The following is a 13,190-nucleotide window of genomic DNA, read 5'->3' on the forward strand; positions in this document are numbered from 1 at the left end:
TATGAGCTTGGTCACAGTGGGACAGAGCACCAAGTGGGCTCTTGGGGATCCAATTTCAAGCCTTGGCTTTTGGATGGCATTTCTAGACTCACTCTGGGCCAGAGGGGACCCCATGACCCTGAAAGGTGAGTCTCAGGCCTGGCAGCATTCACCACAAGCTGGTGAAGAGCCCTTGGGACTTAAGTGAACACTGACAGTAGCCTGGCAGTACTTCCCTTGGACCTTTGGTGGTGGTGGCCATGGGAAGATGCTCCTCTGTCTGTGGAAAAGGGAGGAAAAAGTGGAAAGGACTTTGCCTTGTGATTTAATTGCCAGCTTAGCGTCAGCAGTACAGAGCACCAAGTAGATTTCTAAAGTTTTTGACTCTAGTCCCTGGCTCCGGAATAGCATCTTTGGATCAACCTGGGGCCTCAGAAAACTCAGTGGCCTGAAGGAAAAGACACAAGCCTGGCTGGCTTCACTACCTGCTGATTGTAGAGTCCTACCACTTTGAACAAACATAGGCAGTAGCCAGGTAGTGGTTACGGTGGACTTTGGGCAAGACCCAGTGTCGTGCTGGATTCAGGTATAACGCAGTACAGTCTCAGTGGTGGTGCGCATTGAATTGCCTGTGTTCTCCCACCCACAGCTCCAGGTGGCACAGCACAGAGAGAGAGAGACTACATTTGTTCCAGAGAAAGTGAAGAGAGTGAGAGTTTCTGCCTGGTAATTCAGAGAATTCTTACAGATTTTATCCAAGAGCACAAAGGCAGTACCTTTGTTCTTACAAGGCTGTAAGCACAACAGCATTACTGGGGTTGGGGCAATTAAGGGTGTCCCCTAATCCAGATGCATCTTAGATCACAACACCCAAGTCCCTTCGAATACCTGGAAAGCCTTCCCAAGAGAGGCAGGTACAAACAAGCCCACACTGTGAAGACTACAATAAATACCTGACTCTTGAATACAGAGACACCAACATATATCCGCAAGTATCAAGACTATCCAGGAAAACATGTCCTCACCAAATGAACTAAGCAACGCACCAGGGAAACACAGCTATGTGACCTTTCAGACAAGAATGCAAAACAGCTGTTTTGAGGAAACCTGAAGAAATTCTAGGTAACACAGAGAAGGAATTTAGTAATCTGTCAGATAAATTTAACAGAGATTTAAACAATTAGAAAGAATCAAGTAGAAATTCTGGAGCTAAAAAATGCAATTGACGGGTTTAAGAATGCATCAAAGTTTCTTAATAGCAGAATTGATCAATCAGAAGGAAGAATTAGTGAGCTGGAAGACAGGCTATTTGAAAATACACAGTGAGAGGAGACAAAATAAAAAAGAATGAGAGAGAAAGAGAGAGAGAGGTAGAAAGTTTATTCAAAGAGGTAATAACACAGAACTTCCCAGACATAGAGAAAGGTATTAATATCCAAGTACGAGAAGGGTACTGAACACCAAGCAGATTTAACCCAAAGAAGACTTCCTAAAGGCATTTAATAATTAAACTCTCAAAGGTCAAGGATAAAGAAAGGATCCTAAAAGCAGCAAGAGAAAAGAAACAAACAACAAACAACCGGGCTCCAATCTGTCTGGCAGCAGACATTTTAGTGGAAACGTTACAGGCCAGGAGAAAGTGGCATGACATATTTACAGTGCTGAAAGAAAAAAAACAAAAAACTTTTACACTAGAATAGTAGTTCAGGAAAAATATCCTTCATACATGAAAAAGAAATAAAGACTTTCCCAGACAAATAAAAGCTGAGGAATTTCATCACCACCAGATCTGTCTTATAAGAAATGCTAAAGAGAATTCTTCAGTCTGAAAGAAAAGGGAGTTAATGAGCAGTAAGAAATCATCTGAAGGTATAAAACTCACTGGTAATAGTAATTACACAGACAAACATAGAATATTGCAACACTGTAATTGTGGTGTATAAAATACTCATATCTTAAGTACAAAGACACAAAGATGAACCAATCAAAAATAATAACAACTTTTCAAGAAATAGAAAGCACAATAAGATATAGAGACAACAAAAGTTGTCAGAGCTCTGAGACGAAGTTAAAATGTAGGTTTTTATTAGTTTTTTTCTTGCTTGTTTATGCGATCAGTGTTAAACTGTCATCAATTTAAAATAATGGGTTGTAAGATATTATTTGCAAGCAACATATAACATCAAATCTAAAAACATACAATGGATACCCAAAAAATAAAAAGGAAGAAATTAAATTATACCAACAGAGAAAATCACCTTCTACAAAAGGAAGACAGAAAGGAAGGAAAGAAGTAAGAGAAGATCAGAAAACAACAAAATGACAGGAGTAAGTTCTTACTTATCAATGATAACATAGAGTGTAAATGGACTAAACTCTCCAATAATAAAAAATAGACTGACTGAATAGATTTAAAAAAAAATAGAGTGGCTGAATGGATAAAAAGAAAACAGACCAAATGATCTGTTTCCTATGATAAACACACTCCACCTATAAAGATACATATTGGCTGAAATTAAAGGGATGTAAGTAGACATTCCATGCCAATGGAAGCCGATAAAGGGCAGAAGTAGCTGTACTTACATCAGACAAAATGGATTTCAAGACAACAATGGTAAGAAAAGACAAAGAAGGTCATTATAGAATAATAAAGGGGGCAATCCATCAAAGGATATGACAGTTGTAAATACATATGCACACAATACTGGAGCACCCAGATATATAAAGAAAATATTATAAGAGCTAAAGAGAGAAATAGGCTCCAATACAATAATAGGTGGAGATTTCAACATCCCCCTTTCAGCATTGGATAGAGCTCTGAGACAGAAAATCAAGAAAATGTTGGACTTAATCTGCACTATAGAACAAATAAACCTAATAGATACTTACAGAAAATATTATCCAATAGCTGCAGAATACATATTTTTCTTAGCACACAGATCATTCTCAAAAATACACAATATATTAGGTCACAAAATAAGTCTTAAACGATTTAAAAAATTGAAATAGTATCAAGCATCTTCTCTGACCACACTGGAATAAAACTACAAATCAATAACAAGAGGAATTTTGGAAACTGTATGAGCACATGGAAATTAAACAATGTGCTCCTGAATGACCAGTGGGTCAATGAAGAAATTAAGAAGTAAATAAAAAAATTTATTGAAACAAACGATAAAGAAACACAACATACCAAAACCTATGGGATACAGCAGAAGCAGTAGTAAGAGGGAAGTTTATAGTTATAAGTGCTTACATCAAAAAAGAAGAAAAACTTCAAATAAATAATCTAAGAATGAATCTTAAAGAACTGGAAAAGAAGAGCAAACCAAACCCCAAATAAGTAGAAGAAGAGAAATCATAAAAGTAGGAGCAGAAATAAATGAAATTGAAATGTCAAAAACAATACAAAAGATCATTGAAATGAAAAGTGGGTATTTTGGAAAGATAAACAAAATTGACAAACCTTTAGCCAGATTAAAAAAAAGAGAGAAGACCTAAATAAATAAAATAATAGATGAAAAAGAGACATTACAACTGATATCACAGAAATTCAAAGGATCATTAATGGCTACTGTGAGCAACTATATGCCCAAAATTGACAAATCTAGAAGAAATGGGTAAATTTCTAGACACAGCCTACTAAGATTGAACCATAAAGAAATCCAAAACATGAACAGGCCAATAACATGTAACAAGATTTAAGCCTGGGACCTAATGGTTTCACTGCTGAATTCTACCAAACATTTAAAGAAGAGCTAATACCAATCCAACTCAAACTATTTTGGAAAATAGAAGAGGAGGAAATAATTCAAAACTCATTCTACAAGGCTGGTACCACTCTTATACCAAAACTAGACAAAGGCACACACACAAAAGGAAAACCGTATACAGACGAATATCCCTGATGAATGATGATGCAAAAATCCTCAGCAAAATCTTACAAGCTGAATTTATCAACATATTAAAAATATCATTCATCATGACTAAGTGGGATTTATCCCAGGGATGCAAGGATGGTTCAGCATACACAAATCAATCAGTGTGACACATCATATCAACAGAATGAAGGATAAAAACCATATGATCATTTCAATTGATGCCGGGAAATGCATTTGCTTAGTCAACTTCCTTTCATCATAAAATCCTCAAAAATCTGGCCTTAAAAGGAACATACTTCAACATATGAAAAGCCATATATGACAGACCCACAGCTAGTATTTTACTAAGTGAGGAAAAACTGAAAGCATTTCTTCTAACATATAGAACACAACAAGGATGCCCACTGTCACCACTGTTACCCAACAGTACTGGAAGTCCTAGCTTGAGCAATCAAACAAAAGATAGATATAAAGGGCATCCAAATTGGAAAGGAATAAGTCAAATTATCCTTGTTTGCTGATGATATGATCTTATATTTGGAAAATCCTAGGGACTCCACAAGATAACCATTAGAACTAACAAACAAAGTCAACAAAGTTGCATCATACAAAATCAACATCCCAAAATCAGTGGCATTTCTATAGGCCAACAGTGAACAATCTAAAAAAGAAATTAAGAAAGCAATCCTATTCAATCCTACTTAATCTGACAACAGATAAAAATAAAATACAAATCTTAGGAATTAACTAAAGAAGTGAAAGATCTCTACAATAAAATCTGTAAGAAACATTGATGCAAGAAATTGAAGAAGACACACAAAAATAATAGAAAGACATTTCATATGATGTATTGGAAGAATTGCTATTGTTAAAATGTTCATGCTACCTGAAGCAAGCTACAGAGTCAATGCAATCCCTGTGAAAATACCAACGACATTCTCCACAGAAGTAGAAAAAAGAATCCTAAAACTTATAGGGAACCACAAAAGACCCAGAATAGCCAAACCTGTCACAAACAAAAAGAACAAAACTGGAGTAATCACATTACCTGACTTCAAATTAAACTACAGAGCTATTGTAACCAAACAGCATGATACTGGCGTAAAAACAGACACAAAGACCAATGGAACAGAATATAGGACCAAGAAACAAATCCATACATCTGTAGTAAACTCATTTTCAATAAAGCAAGAACACACATTGAGGAAAGACAGTGTCTGTAAAGGTGCTGGGAAAATGACATCTGTATGGAGAACAATGAAACTAGACCCCTATCTCCCATAATATACAAAAATCAAATTAAAATGGATTAAAGACAAATCTAAGACCTCAAACTATGAACCTACTCAAAGAAAATATTGGAGAAATCTTCCAGGATATTGGAGTGGGTAAAGATTTCTTGAGTAATACTCCTTAAACACAGGAAATCAAAGCAAAAATGAACAAGTGGGATCACATCAAGTTAAAAAACTTCTGCACAGGAAAAGAAACAAGCAATCAACAAAGTGAAGAGACAATCCACAGAGTGAGAGAAAATATTTGCAAACTACTTTTCTGACAAGGGATTAATAAACAGAATATATAAGACACTCAACAACTCAATAGGAAAACATTTAATAATTTGATTTAAAACTAGGCAAAATATATAAATGGACATTTCTCAAAGGAGGACATACAGATGGCAAACAGGCATATGAAAAGGTGCTCAACATCATTGATCATCAGAGAAATGCAAATCAAAACTACAGTGAGATATCTATCATCTCCTCCCAGTTAAAATGGCTTGTATCCAAAAGACAGGCAATAATAAATGCTGGTGAGGTTGTGGGGAAAAGGGAACCATTGTACACTGTTGGTGGGAATGTAAATTAATAAAATATATGATCTAGAAATCCCACTGCTAGGTATGTACCCAAAAGAAAGCAAATCAGTATATTGAAGAGATATCTGTACTCCCATGTTTATTGCAGCACTATTTGCAATAGCCAAGATTTAATAATCCATTTTAGTGGATCCAGTTTTTTGGGGGACTCAAAACTGATACATTTAGTGGGTTCTTTAAGAAAAATAATATAGATATTATGAATATAGAGGTAGGTAGGAAAATAAATATTTTAAGAAGGAAAGGATATAACAAAAACTGTGAGTTATAAGAGGTTGACAAACACAAACTTTATGATAATTTAAAAAATAGTATTTTGATTAGTTAACTGCCAGACATATACCTATAACAATTATTTTCCCTTTTGTGATTACATACATTTTTATCACTTCTTCATATAGAAATAAGGAAATATGTTTTATAGAAATAATCTGGCATTCCTACCACAATCACACTACCATGATTGATATGATTGATCAATTTTATTTACTTATGTTTTTACGCCTCACTTTGACAATATCATGTAAATTTGTAGAACTATCAAATTTGGGAAAAACTCTGTAAAGTTTTTTTCTTATACATGAACTCTGTAAGATTTGAGGACATTTTACATTTTTCTTTTGTTGTGGTTAATTTTAAATGTTTTAAAAATTGATGACATTCATTAACCTGTTTATGTCTGATACCCTTGTTGTGAAGATGTATTGTGTTTTAAGTTATTTTCATCAATGTAGTATTTTGTATTAAATCAGCAAAAAATTACAATCATTTGCCATTGTGTTCCAGTGACCCACTTTCTTTATTACTTTGATTGTAAAACAATCAAAGGGCCTATTTATAACCCCTATTGGGAAGTTATCTTTCCCTGTTAACAAATTACTGCTTTTGATGTGATACTTTTTGTTACAGTTTGCTTCTCAAAGTTAGAATAATTTAAATTTATTTTCTCAATTATTTATATTGATTTTTGTGTCATAGCAGTTTATTTTGTATTTAAATATTCTCTCAGTTCTTTAACAAAATAAATACAAAGATGTCAGAAAGAGATCCTTTACATTCATCTCATATGTTTGAATCAGGAGCTCATAATTTCATATTTATTTTTATAAAACATTTTAAAGCAACTTTTAAAATTAGAGTTAAATGTACATGAATTCCACCAACCTTTTACTTCTCATGTGTTGGAGCTTTTTAAGTCTTTAAAAATATAGATCTAGTCTGTCTCTAAAAAAATAAGCAATGAAGATTAAAAGATATTTTAGAAGTAATTAGAATATTGTTAATTATGTTGCAAGGTCTTATAATGAGAGAACATTTTGTTACATGAAAACTCTTAAAGATCGAAGTTTGCATGTATTTAAAATACTCCATCAAAAAGAGAAACTTGAAAATATGATAAGTGCAAAATATCAAAGTAATCAACTTCAGGTATGGTGGAGACTGCTTTTTCTCTGTGAGATTAGGGAATAAATCAATCAAGATATACACTCTGTTCTTAAACGTTTTAAAAAAATGCTTGCAGCTGGTCTGTGAAAAACAGGAGAATGAAAAGACAAACCATCGACTGGAATAAAATATGTGCAAAACACATACCTACCAATGAACTTGTATACAAATATACAAAGAACTCTTAAAACCAACAATAAGTAAAAGAACAACCCAATTTAAAAATGGACAAAAGATTTGGACAGAAATCTCATCAAACAGGATACACAGATGGCAAATAAGCATATGAAAAGATGCTCAACATCATTTGTCATTAGGGACTTGCAAATTGAAACAATAATGATATAACATTACCCTCCTATTAGAATGGCTAAAATCCAAAAAACTGACAATAGCAATTGCTAGCCAAGATGAAGGACAGTGGGGACTCTCACTTATAGCTACTGGAAATGCAAAATAGTAAAGCCACTTGGGAAGACAGTTTGGCAATTTCTTATAAATCTAAACATAGTCTTACCATATAATCTGGCAATGGTACTTCTAGGTATTATCAAAATGAATTGAAAACATGTTCACACAAAAGGTTGCACACTAATGTTTACAGTAGCTTTATTAATAATTGTCAAAAAGGGAAAGCAACCAAGATGTCTTTTCTTTTAGGTGAATTGATAAACAAACTGTGATACATCCTTACAATGAAACATTATTCATTGACAAAAAGGAATGAGCTATCAAGGCACAAACTACATCGATGAATCTTAAATGAATATTGTTAAATGACAGAAGCCAGCCTGAAAAGCTTCATACTGTAGGATTTTAATTATGTGACATTCTGTAAAAGGTAAAAGAGTTAAAACATCAGTGGTTCATGGAAGTTCAGGGAGAGGGGAGAATCACTGAATACATGAAGAACAACGGATTTTTTAAAAGGGTATTTAAATAATTATGTACGATAATATAATGGAGGATACATGATATTATACATTTGTCAAAATATGTATGTGAGGTCACATGTTTTATGCTTCCAATGTACTTTCAGGAGCATAAAACATGTGACCTGACATGCATATTTTCTAGCTTTTAACTACAGCAGTTTTGTTAAATTCTATTGTGTTTCTTCATTATTAACAACCAAAAAAGATTTTTTATGGTTTGTTTATAATTGTATACTCTACATTACTATTTTCCTGACAGGAGAAAATTTCCGTTTTGGTCAAGCACTAATAAAAGCTGAGTTCCTACTTAGAATTTCACCCAACAGGGGACTGTTATGATTGTGAGAATTTTCCACAGTGGGCTGCTGGGTCCATTCTTTTCAAACGTTGTTTCTCCTCCATTACACACATACTTTTGGTGTCAGGTCTATAGGACATGTTCACATCATGATACAGCCTCTGGCCACACACCTTTGGGTCATGATGCCCTGGTGAGCTGGTGCCATGATTAGTAGAAGTGTCGCTGAAAGCCATTCCCACACCAGAACAGCCACTGATAAATGAAAGTCGCTGCAAATTTTACAAAAACATATCATGATGTGAACACATTCCTAGGCCCCCTCCTGGAACTCATAAATAACCTGGATAGGTTAGAGTTTTTGAAATGTAAGCTTCAGAAAATCAGCCTCTAGCTTCTAGGAGTCTTTGAAAGTTATCTTTTTTTTTTTCTTCAATATTCAAGATGCCGTGGCAGTCAAGATAATAAGCTAAGAGTGAGAATGGGAACAAGGTGAGTGTTTTGGAAGAGAAAATAATGTATTAAATAGTCTGTTTTGAGAATAGAAAAGCAAATGCTCTAGGGAAATATAGTGCCTGCTTGAAGTTCATGGAAAGGAATTTACAGAGAGACCAGTAGACCTGAAGGTGCATTGTGCTCTAGCCGTGTTAGCCATACAAGTATAGACAAAGGGTGAGTAGAGAATGGGATTTGAGCCAGGCTATGGTTTACCAAGCAAATATTAGAAAGTGAGAAGGACCAATGGTGAAGAAGGTGTATGCAGGAGGACAATGATAATGCTGGACCACAGATTTTAATAACTACCAAGGAAGGGAAGAGAGGGCATCAGAGGTTGACAGTAGTACAAAAAATGGTAGAATCAATAGGTTGACAGGTCCAGTGAGTTAAAGGATTGTTAGGATTGGGGTATACGAGGGAGTAAACTGGAAAGATATAAAGTTGTGCTCAGAGATGGAATGAATGCAGTTGATGTAAGAATGGGTTGCAGTTAATGGCAACAGCAAGGTGTATAGGAAGACCATGAGACCGATTGGTTAGAATAGTGTTGAAGGCAAGTTTCCCAGGAGGACAGAAGTTCAATAACCTGAAAGTGCAGGATGTTTAAAGGCCCATTTATGGTTATATTAAAATCCTCAATAATTAAAAGAATAGTATTATACAAATGAATCCAGTGACAATGATCCATCCAGGTGCTAAACCCATCAAGAAACCAGGTGTAAAAACCTGGGAGTTTCTACATGAAAGCAAAAATGAGTGGCAGTGTGTATATAATATGACAGCAGGAGATTCTAATCTACAAGGGTCTAAGGATGAGAAAAGAGTGACCCAGAAGCTGCAATGAGGAGCAGGGAACCCACCTCCAGACCCAGTAACAACTGTAGGAGGAACAGAGTCACCAATTGAGAGTGCTGCTGAGGCTGATATGTCCTTGAAAAAGAGCTTCATTTTAATTTTGAGTTAGGTAATTATAAAAAATTCTGATAGTATGTTAGATTTTGCTGAGTACTGAAATTCCAAAGGGCACACATTATATTACAAACATAATGCCTATCTATAATTTCCTGGTTATTAGGGTGCAGTGGGTAAAGATTTATCTAGGTTAATGTAGTGTTCCACATTCTCCTAATAAATGAGAGATAAAGTTAGAGACTGGTATTGCATACAGATGCATACATAGTTTGCACATGCCAAAAAATTCCAGAAGTTAATGAGAAATAATTAGCAGTATTTATCTCCAGGGAAACTAACTTTAATGTTCAAGGGGGACTTTTAACTATATTTTATACCCTACTCTAGTGCAATACTACAGTGTACAGTGTGAGAGAGTTAAAATGTAAATACTTGTTGGCTCTTTGATATTAAGAAATTACTAATAACTTTTCTTAGGTATAACAAGGGTACCAGGGTTATGCTTTCTAAAAGTTAACAATTAGAGATATACATAGAAATATTTCCAGATCAAATACATTTAAGTACTTTCCTGAAAATGATATGAAATCGGGAGTGGATAGGGAGTTTAGATAAAACAAGATTGTTTAGGAGTTGAGTAAGGTTGAAGTAGGGTTATGGTTATATGAATTTGTTACACTATCTTGCTGACTTTTGCATGTATTTCTAATTGTCCATAATAACAATCTTAAAAAATAACTTCTCAGTGCGGTAGGTGATAGCCATTTAGATCGCATTTTGTTTCAATTCCACTAATTATCATTTGCACTACATTTGAGGACTGCAATTATATCAGTATTTATGGACCCAACCTTCATGTTGTTTATGGATTAAAGACAACAACGAGCAATCCAAAAAAAAACAGATGAGGTGGCTCAAGTAGAGCCTTGTAGGCCATGTTGAAGAGTTTGGGTTTTATCTCAAAAACAGTGAGAAGCCATCCAAGTGTTTTAGCCAGAAACACACACACACACACACACACACACACACACACACACACACACACCAACCAGATGTCTCCCTATGATTCACTGTAATGTGATGAACTGGTTGAAAAAGGGTGAAAGTAGAATTCTGTGATCAGTTAGGAGGCTATTCTAATCATCTAGTCATATATTGGTCGAAGTTGGCAATATAAAAGGTAAACAGAGGAGAGAGAATCAGCAAATTCTGAAAAGAAATGGTGGGTGATAAGTGTGGTGGCATATAGCAAGGGTATGTGCTTGAGAGTCATATAGCATCCAGTGGTTAAGCAGGATGATTATCTACTGCCTAAATCACAGAAGCTGTAGTAGGTTTTGATCTTGTCATTCCTCTTCTCAGAAACAAGCAAAGGAGTCTAGGCTTCTCAGGGACTCTAAGAATAGTGTCTGCACTCCCTGTTGTTACATTGAAGGCTCTGGTCTTATCTTTGCGTATGTCTTTTTATACAGTGTATGCTAAAGACATACCTGTTTGATTTGATAAAAAACGATTAGAAATTTTATAACTTCTTTCTATGGAAAATGCTGCTCTGACTGGGCATAATTCTCACTATAAAAATTTATCTCATCCTTCTTAGTCCAAACATCAGCTCCTCCACGGTCCTCCTCATTCTGTATCCATTTCTCCTTCCTGCATGCCCTAAGCTACATCTATTATAGTGTTTTTCTATATATCTATTGCATTTCTTTTCCCCAACCAAGTTATAAACCTCTTGAAAGCAAACATCGTGTTAATTCATTGTTTATTTTCCTTGATTACTTATCTTAGTAATAAATATTTATTGAATTTAAATGATTTCATATCTCCTTGTGTCCATATTTCAACACAATCTAGATTAATGACAAAAGTTTCCATAAAAAATTTTGACTGTAGTTTAATAAATGCTCAACCATGTTGTAAACATACGTGATAAACTTAAGATATAAAATGACAGGGCAAATTTATGAGAGTGCATAAAATTCTTTATTTAGAACAATAAAGTATATGTATATATAATGTAAATTTAAATTCAAACCTGTATAAAAAAGGGTTGGGACATACACCTATTTTAAAAAGTACACATACAGTATATACACATACACATCACATTTTACAACCTTTTTTATTTAATTAAATTTCAGTCATAATAAAACTATTTAGAATAGTGTTGACATACATTTACATTATTATATGCAAACTCCAATCTATGACTGAACTAAGGGTATATCTGTGCATCCATCTAAATTAATATTTTTCAAGTCCATTGATTAAAAAAATGGTGGCAAGTGGACACTATAATTCACATATTAATCCTTAGAATATAGGAGAATAGAATATTTTGATTGGAAAATTATATTTAGTGAGTCTTGTAGCTCAGAGATCAAGTACTGGAAAACGGTGTGGTTTTTAGTTTAAACAATTGTTTTAATTTTATTGTTAAAAACATCATAAGGATGTAGTTGGAGATGGCAGTTATAAATAAATTTACAATGCTTAGTAAACATTTCAGGATCACGAATATCCACTTTAGCATGGATTACTTCTTTAAAAAAACACCTTGTTATAAAATGAAAGTACCATTATTTTATTTTTACAAACAAAGGCATTTCAAGACTAGTTAATGGAAAGCAGCAACACTATGAATTGTGTGATCTAATTCCACAAATGAACTAATTAGAATTTCAATCTGAATAGTTTTATTTTAAAGCCAATTTCAAAATAATGTTGTTTCAAAGATAAGCTGGTTTACTTTAGAATTCTTATCCCACTTTCCAGTTTTAAAGTGTAATTAATGAATTACCCCTTTATAAATTGGTTCTAAAATATCTTTTGGCATTCAAAAACTTTATGAGCATTTTACATTTTCTGCTCTTAGTTTTCAATAAAATGAGAAGATTTAAATGCTCACTTTGGTGCATTTCCAAATGTTACACACATCTTACAGTTTCTGATCCTGACTAATATGACTAAAATGTACTACTGGTTTTCATTCTTTGGAGGTGATCCAAAATGTTTATTTAAGCAAAGGAAAAAGCCATCTCTTGTGTAAATGGTGATCCAATTCACCCTACTTGAGACTGAATTTCACTTTTACTAATGGACACTATTTACATTAGAAACAAGAACAGCAATGACTTTTTATGGTCAAGATACTTATTCACAGAGTCCATAATTGGATATTTTCTATGGGTTAGTTTCAATGCTATTTTATCTTCTTTGTCAGTCGTATTGCAATAGGACTCACCCCTAAGGAGTGATCTCTGAGTTTACCATATAGATAAATAAAAAATTGAGATCCAAAGAGGAGAGGTGATTTACCATATCAGTTAATGACACACTGGAGGCTCTGGATGATC

The sequence above is a fragment of the Rhinopithecus roxellana genome, chromosome 10 (genome assembly GCF_007565055.1).
Source record: "Rhinopithecus roxellana isolate Shanxi Qingling chromosome 10, ASM756505v1, whole genome shotgun sequence".
Classification (NCBI taxonomy): domain Eukaryota; kingdom Metazoa; phylum Chordata; class Mammalia; order Primates; family Cercopithecidae; genus Rhinopithecus; species Rhinopithecus roxellana.